Here is a 10,294-nt window from a genome sequence, read left to right on the forward strand (position 1 = left end):
GCATAAACTTGTTATGCACGATTTGGAAATTGCACGATCGGCAAAATTCCCTTCCGGCAAGTGCACCGGTTATCGTCAAGTAAAAATCACAATAGAGTGAGTCGAATCCCACAAGGATTGGTTGAGTGAGCAATTCGGATTAGAAGTGTGTTCTAGTGAGCGGAATCAAGATTTAGATGAGAATTGCGGAATGTAAAATTGGCGGGAAAAGTAATGACAAGAAATTGAAATGGCGGAATCTTAAATTGCATGAATTAAAGAGCAGAAGCTAAATTGCTGAATTAAAAGGGAATGGGGGTGATTGATGAATTGAGTTGCAGAATGTAAAGAGAAAGTGGAAATCAAAAATGGGGAATTCATTGGGTGTTAGGAGATATTGAGATCTCCGAATCAAAACATGTTTATCTCTTCTCACCATGCGTTCATTGAATTTTGCTTGGCATCTAATATGATTGGATTCCAATCCTTGGCTCACCAATTCTCTTAAAACAAACAAATTCCAATCCTTGGTTAAATGTTCATAAGAAGAGATGATGCTCGATCACTGATTATACCACACAGTTTCATGAACCAATTTGGTAGGATTACATGTCACATATCCATCCAAACCCAATCCATTCACTGTGAGAAAGTTTCTAGCATGAATCTCCATTCTTTCCAAGGTTCCGAAGGATTCCAATTATGGGTGTTTCTTTCCAAGACAACTACCCAATGGAATTAGATCGAGAAGCTTTCTAACAAAATTCAAGAGAAAAGATTGAAGAAGAAGATAAACTATTATTGATTCATTGAATTACAATAGAGCTCCCTAACCCAATGAAAGGGTTTAGTGAGTCATAGCTCTGAATTCAACTACAAAGATATGAAAACTAGCTAAATGAAAAGGTAAAAGTTTCAGTGCCCATCTAACTTAAATTCTATCCTATTTATACACTTTCTATATTGAGCTTCTGTTGTGTTTCTTGGGCTTTGAGGCTTCTCCTGCTTTCCTTTTGCCTTGGGTTTATGATCCATAATCTTGATGAGGCTGTTGATCAAATTCTATAACATTCATTGAGCCAACTTAGTGATAATCAAATAATGACACATGACTCAATAAATTGAAATTTCAGACTCATCAATCCTTCAGGCCCAATCCATAAACCATGATATTCAATTGGGTTTCATACCAGAGTAAGTTTAAGTTAATGTTTGTGCTCAAATACTAACTTAAACCGCAATATTTTTGGCCCAGAAACCTTTTCCAAGAGTGGCGTTTAAGTTGCAGTTTAAGCTTAAACTGCAGCTTAAACGCCAGACACTTCCAGTGATGCCTTTTGTGGAAGCACGTTTAAGCTTCAGTTTAAGGTTAAACTGAAGCTTAAACGTGGAAATGGAAGAAGGCAGCCCTGGAGGGTAATATAGTCGAACACGTTTAAGCTTCAGTTTAAGGTTAAACTGAAGCTTAAACGTGGAAATAGAAAAGGCAGCCCTGGAGGTCGAACACGTTTAAGCTCCAGTTTAAGGTTAAACTGGAGCTTAAACGTGGAAATGGAAGAAGGCATCCTGGAGGTCGAACACGTTTAAGCTCCAGTTTAAGGTTAAACTGGAGCTTAAACGTGGAAGCTGAGAAAGGTAGCCCTGGAGGTCGAACACGTTTAAGCTCCAGTTTAAGGTTAAACTGGAGCTTAAACGTGGAAGCTTAGAAGGTAGCCCTGGAGGTGTCGAACACGTTTAAGCTCCAGTTTAAGGTTAAACTGGAGCTTAAACGTGGAAATGGAGAAAGCAACCCTGGAGGAGAAACTTGGTCGAACACGTTTAAGCTCCAGTTTAAGGTCAAACTGGAGCTTAAACGTGGAAATGGCTCCCTGGTGCTTTTCCCCTTTCTGGCGTTTAACCTCCAGTTTAAGGTTAAACTGGAGGTTAAACGTGGAAATGCTTCTTTGGTTAGACTTTCATTCTGGCGTTTAACCTCCAGTTTAAGGTTAAACTGGAGGTTAAACTTCAATTCCAGCATTTCTTAGCCTTCCTGATTCTGGCGTTTAAGCTCCAGTTTAGGCTTAAACTGGAACTTAAACTCCACATGTGATATTCAAGCTTCCTTTATTGATTTTGTTGCTTCCTTGCTTAGCCTCTTCTTCCCTGAAATCATCCAAACAATTGCATCAAAGTCTTGCAAAATTTCATGAGAAATCTTCCATTCATAGCATTCAAGTAATATAACTAAAACTCATGGATTTTGCATTAAAATCATACTGTTTGGATGGTTCATTGCTTTGTTATTCATTTAACCATTCTTGGTTACTTTAAGCTCAAGAAAATGCATAAAACAACTAAAACTAACAGAAAAATGCTACTGAAACTAGCCTAAGATGCCTTGGCATCACAACACCAAACTTAATACTTGCTTGTCCCTAAGCAAGTCCTGAGTTATTTGAGAAGAAAGTATGAAACAGAAAGCAATTACATTGGCTATATTAGCAAGCATTTGAAGTTCATCAGAAGGGTTTTATGCAGAAAGTTGCAGCATCACTTTTCATACTTATCAGGTAGAATTATCACTTTTTCATTGCATCCATCAAACACTGCTATGGCCTCTTGTTATTCTTATGTCCTTGGCACTTTTCTCTTTGTTTTTTCTTTTCTTTTTCTTAGAGCTTCTTTGCTCCTTGTTTGCTTAGTGTCATGTGTTGCACAAGCCTTTGGCATTTTCTTTTTCTTATCAGTGCACTACACATATCCACTTTAGGCATTTGGTTCACATTTCTTCTTGAGACATTGGTGCCCAGCACCTCTTTGTGTGACTAAATGTTTTGTATTTAGGTTGCTCTTGATAATGGACTTTTGGTTGATAATCCCGGGTTAGTTAACCCAAGTTACCAAGTGTTGAAACACTCCTCAGAACCTATTCATCCAAGCATATCCTTAATACATAAACACCACAGGCATTTGTCTCAGAAGTTCAAACCATTGGTGCCTAGCTTTTTTCTCAATTTTTTTGCTTTTTGGTTGCCCTTTTTCAGTGGCTTTTTCTTCTTCTTTTTCTTTCTTTTTCATGGCCAAAGACATTTATTCATCAAGATCCATAGACAGTTTTCAATTTCTATACAAAAAATGATAATTCTACACTCTATTTCCAGTGATCTGACTTAAACAATCAAGCATACATACCACCACTTAATTCTACTTGATTTGTCACTAATTGAGCCAAGTTACTTTTGTTCAAACTTTTCTTTTATTTTTGGAAACAGAACAAGCATGGCAAGCACTTGTTTAAGAAGGTGAGGTTATATCCAAACATCTAGGCATTCACTTTATTCAAAGCAATAAACAGACAAATATACTAAAAACTTCACATTCCAGAAAGATTCAACATTTACAGTTTAAACCAGAACAAGCATGCTTTTGTTTGCCCTTTTTAAAGAATTATCAAGGAACAATACCACCTTGTGAAATTCCTTGTTTTCTCTTTGTTGCCAGGAAACACTTTGATTTCTCCTTCTTCTCCTAATTGTTGCTTCATGTTTTAAGATCCTTGTTTCCTTTCCTGCAAAGAGTGATGAAGTTGCTTGCTTCTCAAGCACTTGAGTGGTTAGCTCAACTATGTGTGGGTAGGTATCTGAGTCTTAAGTTGGTGTGTGAACACCAAACTTAGTCTCCCACTTACTTCTCTGTTCTTTGAATCCTTGAGTTCTCTTTGGAATGAAATTGCTGCTAAGGGTTTTAAGCATTTCTGTGACTGCTTAGAATGGTTGTTCCTTTCATATAATTCAAAGGTTGTTGTGTTCAGTTGATCTTTATGGTGGAACACCAAACTTAGAGTCACACATTCCCCTTTGAATTATTGATCCACGAATTCATTGTTTGGTGTGAAACACCAAACTTAATTCTTTGCAATGCACAGAAACTACTTCACCCTTTTTATTGAAACAAATAAAGAAACAGCAAAAGGGTATTACCTCAGGTTGGGTTGCCTCCCAACAAGCGCTTCTTTAACGTCATTAGCTTGACGGTCAGCTTCCTCAGTTGAGGTGATATTTAACCTTGTCCTTCTCCTCCACATCTCCCAAGTAATGTTTGAGTCTTTGACCGTTCACAATGAAGGTTCGTTGTGACTTTTCTTCCATGATTTCTACTTGTCCATATTGGGAGACCCTGGTGACAAGGAATGGTCCAGACTACCTTGATTTTAGCTTCCCTGGAAATAGCTTCAGCCTAGAATTGTAAAGCAATACTTTTTGTCCTTCTTCAAATTTCCTTGGGGCTATGTTGCTGTCATGCTTCTTCTTTGCTCTTTCTTTATAAATTTTGGCATTCTCATAAGCTTCAGCTCTGAATTCTTCCAACTCTTGGATTTGCAACATCCTTCTTTCTCCAGCAGCTTTGCTATCCAAGTTCAAAAGTTTCAAGGCCCAGTATGCCTTGTGCTCCAACTCCAGTGGCAAATGGCAAGCTTTTCCATATACTAGTTGGAAAGGAGACATTCCAATTGGTGTTTTGAAAGCTGTCCTATATGCCCAAAGAGCATCATCTAGCTTAATCGACCAGTCCTTCCTTGAAGTTCCCACAGTCTTTTCCAGGATTCTTTTGAGTTCTCTGTTAGATATTTCGGCTTGCCCACTTGTCTGTGGATGGTATGGTGTGGCTACCTTGTGTTTGACTCCATATTTTAGAAGCAATGACTCTAATGGTTTGTTGCAGAAGTGGCTTCCTCCATCACTGATGATTGCTCTTGGAACCCCAAAACGGCAAAAAATGTGTTTTCTGAGGAAGTTCATGACTACCTTATTATCATTGGTTGGAGTTGCTATTGCTTCAACCCATTTGGAGACATAGTCTACTGCCACAAGAATGTAATTATTTGAGTATGAGGAGGGAAAGGGTCCCATGAAATCTATCCCCCATACATCAAACAATTCAAGTTCCAGAATGAATTGTTGTGGCATTTCATTTCTTCTTGGCAGGTTCCCCGCTTTCTGGCATTCATGGCAGTGCTTCACTAGTTCCTTTGCATCTTTGAAGATAGTGGGCCAATAAAAACCACACTGCAACACCTTAGCTGCTGTTCTTTCTCCTGCAAAATGTCCTCCATAAGTGGAGCCATGGCAGTCCCATAAGACTTCCCTTCCTTCTTCCTCTGATATGCATCTTCTGAGTATGCCATCGGAACATTTTTTGAACAAGTATGGTTCGTCCCAGATGAAGTATTTGGCATCATTTACCAATTTCTTCCTTTGATGCTTGTTAAATTCCAACGGCAAACTCCCAGTGGCCTTGAAGTTTGCTATGTCTGCAAACCAGGGTGCTTTGTGAATTACCATGAGTTGTTCATCAGGAAAGCACTCATTTATATGTGTGCTTTGTGCGCTTCCTTCTTCACATGGTATCCTTGATAAATGGTCTGCCACCTTGTTCTCTACACCCTTTTTGTCTTTGATTTCAATGTCAAATTCCTGCAACAAAAGAACCCATCTAATAAGTCTTGGTTTGGATTCTTGTTTAGCAAGTAAGTATTTTAAAGCTGAATGATCAGTGAAGACAATGACTTTAGATCCAATGAGATAGGATCTAAATTTGTCAAATGCAAAGACTATTGCCAAGAGTTCTTTTTCAGTGGTAGTGTAATTCCTTTGGTTATCATTCAAGACTTTACTGGCATAATAAATCACATGTACCAAATTGTCTTTCCTTTGTCCTAACACTGCCCCAATAGCAAGGTCTGATGCATCACACATCAGTTCAAAAGGTAAGTTCCAATCAGGTGGGGCAATGATAGGTGCAGAGGAAAGTTTTTGCTTCAAAAGTTCATAGGCTAGCATGCAATTTTTATCAAATACAAAGGGTGTATCAGAGACAAGCAAGTTACTCAAGGGTTTGGCTATTTTAGAAAAGTCTCTAATAAACCTTCTGTAAAAACCAGCGTGTCCCAAAAAACTCCTAACTGCCTTGACATTACTTGGTGGAGGTAATTTTTCAATGAGTTCCACCTTAGCTCTGTCCACCTCAATGCCTCTATTAGAGATTTTGTGGCCAAGGACTATTCCTTCTGTGACCATGAAATGACACTTTTCCCAGTTTAATACTAGGTTAGTCTCTTGGCACCTCTTAAGCACCAAAGCAAGGTGGTGTAGGCAGCTAGGAAAAGAATCTCCAAACACAGAAAAATCGTCCATGAAGACCTCAATAAATTTTTCAATCATGTCCGAAAAGATGGACAGCATGCATCTTTGGAAAGTGGCAGGTGCATTGCACAATCCAAAGGGCATGCGTCTATAAGCAAAAACTCCATATGGACAAACAAATGATGTTTTCTCTTGATCTCTAGGATCAACTACTATCTGATTATAGCCTGAGTATCCATCCAAAAAGCAATAGTAAGCATGTCCTGCAAGCCTTTCAAGCATCTGATCCATGAATGGGAGTGGGAAATGATCTTTTCTGGTGGCTTCATTGAGCTTCCTGTAGTCTATGCACATCCTCCACCCAGTGACGGTTCTTGTGGGTATGAGTTCGTTCTTCTCATTTGGCACCACAGTTATGCCACCTTTCTTGGGAACTACATGGATGGGACTAACCCATGGGCTATCAGAAATGGGGTAGATTACCCCTGCCTGCCATAACTTCATGACTTCCTTTTGTACCACTTCTTTCATGACGGGATTCAATCTTCTCTGAGCTTGAATGGAGGGTCTAGCATCCTCTTCTAACAAGATTTTATGCATGCATATAGATGAACTTATCCCCTTCAAATCGGCTAGGGTCCATCCAATGGCATCTTGATGAGTTTGTAGCACCTTGATCAATTCTTCTTCCTGTTCTTGACTCAGGGTAGAGCTAATGATAACAGGATGACTCTCATCACTACCCAAGTATGCATACTTGAGATTAGGGGGCAATGCTTTGAGCTCAGGTTTTGGTGCTTCCTTCTCTTCTTTCCCTATCTCTGGCATGTTTGGCATGGTTGTTTCAGCAGCCTTGATGTCACTAACTTCTATGTCCTTAGTGAACTCCTCCTCTACCACTTCCTTTGTTGTTTCCTCAAAGGTTTCTTGTACTGCAATGTCCACTACATCCACCCTCATGCATTCCCTTAGTGATTCTGATGGATAGCTCATTGCCTTGAATACGTTAAACACCAATTTCTCATCATGTAGTCTAAGAGTGAGTTCACCCTTTTGTACATCTATGATGGCTCCAGCAGTAGCTAGGAAGGGTCTTCCCAGAATTATTGAAGCTTTGGCTTCTTCCTCCATATCTAACACCACAAAATCAGCAGGAAATATAAAATCTCCCACTTTCACCAACAAATCTTCAACTATCCCATGAGGAAATTTAAAAGTTCGATCTGCCAATTGGAGGGCCATTCTTGTTGGTTTGGCTTCCTCAATCTTCATTCTTCTCATCATTGTTAGAGACATCAAATTGATGCTGGCCCCTAAATCACACAAGGCCTTCTCCACCATGACTTCTCCTATGATGCAGGGGATTTGGAAACTGCCTGGGTCCTTCAATTTCTGAGGCAATTTGTGTTGAATGATGGCACTGCATTCTTCAGTTAACAACACAGTTTCCTCATTTCTCCAGCTTCTCTTCTTGGTCATTAATTCTTTTAAGAATTTTGCATAGAGTGGCATTTGCTCTATTGCCTCAGCAAACGGAATGTTGATTTGGAGCTTCTTGAAAATCTCCAAGAACCTGGAGAATTGACCATCCTTTTCACTTTTCATCAAACGTGAGGATATGGTGCTTTAGGTGTATAAGGCTTCAAGACCTCTTTTTCTTTTTCTTTTGTTGCGGACGGTGTAAAAGATTGTCCTTGTTCCTTGTCTCTCACATGTTCCCTTGCTTCAGCCTCTGTGGTTTCCTTTGAGATCTCCTTTAGATTCTTTCCACTTCTGAGGGTTATGGCCTTACATTCTTCCCTTGCAATAGCCTTGGCAGCATGAGAAACGCTTGTCCCAGGGGTTTGCTTAGACAAATACAAAATTTGATTTTCTAGCTTCTGGATGGCAGCTCCTTGGTTTTGCAGGTTAGAATTTACTTCTTCCTTAAAAGCTTTCAATTCGGTTATGTCTTGACTCATGGTTGCAAGCATTCTTTCTATTCGGTTTAATTGATCTTGAAATTGTTGGTTCGGATTAGGTTGGGTAGGTTGATTATTTTGGCCATGATATGATGGTTGGGAGTAAGTGTTTTGTGTGGCTTGGTATGATCTTTGGTTGGAGTTTTGGTATGTGGAATTGTTATGTTGGTTGTGGTTGTAAGGTTTGTGGTTTTGTGGTTGGGTTTGTTGGTTCCCCCACCCAAAGTTTGGGTGATTTTTCCATCCTGGGTTGTAAGTGTTGGAATGTGGATCATATGATTGCCTTTGTTGGTTTCCCACATAGTTGGCCTCTTCCCAATCACCTCCTTCAATGCTTACTTCCTCTTGATCTTGTGTGTGTATTGCAGCCACTTGCTTTGTTTCTAATTGCCTGGTAAGCTCTGCTAGTTGCTTGGCAAACACCTTGTTTTGGGCTAGAATTGTATCAACATGGTTCAGCTCCATGACTCCCTTAGTGTTGTGCCTCTCTGATGCATAGTAGTACTCATTCTCAGCCACTGTCTCAATCACTTCAATGGCTTCTTCCACAGTCTTTTTCCTGTTCAATGAACCTCCTGATGAATGGTCTACAGCCTTCCTTGATTCATAAGAGAGTCCATCATAGAAAATATGCAATTGCACCCAATCATGGAACATGTCTGGTGGGCATTTCCTTGTCAAATCCTTGAATCTCTCCCATGCCTCGTAGAGAGTTTCACCATCTTGTTGTCTAAAAGTCTGAACCTCAGATCGAAGCCTATTGACCTTTTGTGGGGGGTAGAAACGTGCCAGAAACTTGCTTTCCACCTCATCCCATGTTGTTAGACTCCCCCTTGGGAATGATTCCAGCCACTTAGCTGCTTTGTCCCTAAGTGAAAATGGGAACAAAAGCAGTTTATAGGCATCTTCCTGGACTCCATTGGACTTCACAGTGTCACAAATTCTCAGAAATTTTGTGAGATGTTGGTTGGGATCTTCATTAGCACTCCCACCAAATGAACAATGATTCTCCACAAGTGATATTAGCTGTGGTTTGAGTTCAAAATTGTTGGCCTGAATGGGTGGTTTCTGAATGCTGCTACCACAATTCCCAGAGGTTGGGTTTATGTATGAACTAAGAACCCTCCTCTCAGGAATGGCATTGTTTCCATCAGCTCTCTCATGGTTGTGAACTTCTCTATCCATATTGAGATCTAAAGCTTCCTCAAAATTGTCCTCAGATTCTCCTTCAGATTCCTCTTCTCCCAGTACTCTCTTCCCTCTTGCTTCCCTTCTCAGTCTATGAAGGGTCCTCTCTGGTTTGGTATATGGAGGAGTTGATGTCTCTCCTCTCCTACTTGTCATACAAGAACACAGCACAGGCAACAAACAAGTGAAATACTCTTGGTTAATGGAAGAGTATGGTTAGAGCAATTGAGGAATTAATTCAAACAGTTAGTGAGTCAGTGAGTTAGTTGCTTGAATTTAAAGGCATAAAGAAAGAAAGCATGTAACAGAGTGCAGAAATTGAAATTCAACAAGTAACATGTACTGAATTAATCAAAACAAAAAAAATGCTCAATCTAGTTAACTTCCAACTTGAGAATTGTCAATCGAAAACCAATCCCCGGCAACGGCGCCATAAACTTGATGCGTGCATAAACTAGTTATGCTACGATTTAGGAAATTGCACGATCGGCAAAATTCCTTCCGGCAAGTGCACCGGTTATCGTCAAGTAAAAACTCACAATAGAGTGAGGTCGAATCCCACAAGGATTGGTTGAGTGAGCAATTCGGATTAGAAGTGTGTTCTAGTTGAGCGGAATCAAGATTTAGATGAGAATTGCGGAATGTAAAATTGGCGGGAAAAGTAAATGACAAGAAATTGAAATGGCGGAATCTTAAATTGCATGAATTAAAGAGCAGAAGCTAAATTGCTGAAATTAAAAGGGAATGGGGGTGATTGCATGAATTGAGTTGCAGAATGTAAAGAGAAAGTGGAAATCAGAAATGGGGAATTCATTGGGTGTTAGGAGATATTGAGATCTCCGAATCAAAACATGTTTATCTCTTCCTCAACCAATGCGTTCATTGAATTTTGCTTGGCAATCTTATATGATTGGATCCCAATCCCTTGGCTCACCAATTCTCTCTAAAAACAAACAAATTCCCAATCCCTTGGTTTAAATGTTCATAAGAAGAGATGATGCTCGATCACTGATTATACCACACAGTTTCATGAACCACAATTTG

General features: G+C 39.7%; 1 non-coding gene across 1 annotated transcript; it reads left to right on the forward strand.

The window, feature by feature from the left end:
* Positions 1 to 8,717: 8,717 nt before the first annotated feature.
* LOC112773905 (small nucleolar RNA R71) lies at positions 8,718 to 8,821 on the forward strand. Its single transcript, XR_003188428.1, has one exon. It is a non-coding gene; the product is annotated as a small nucleolar RNA R71 (small nucleolar RNA).
* Positions 8,822 to 10,294: the final 1,473 nt, after the last annotated feature.

This window comes from Arachis hypogaea, chromosome 18 (genome assembly GCF_003086295.3).
Source record: "Arachis hypogaea cultivar Tifrunner chromosome 18, arahy.Tifrunner.gnm2.J5K5, whole genome shotgun sequence".
Lineage (NCBI taxonomy): Eukaryota > Viridiplantae > Streptophyta > Magnoliopsida > Fabales > Fabaceae > Arachis > Arachis hypogaea.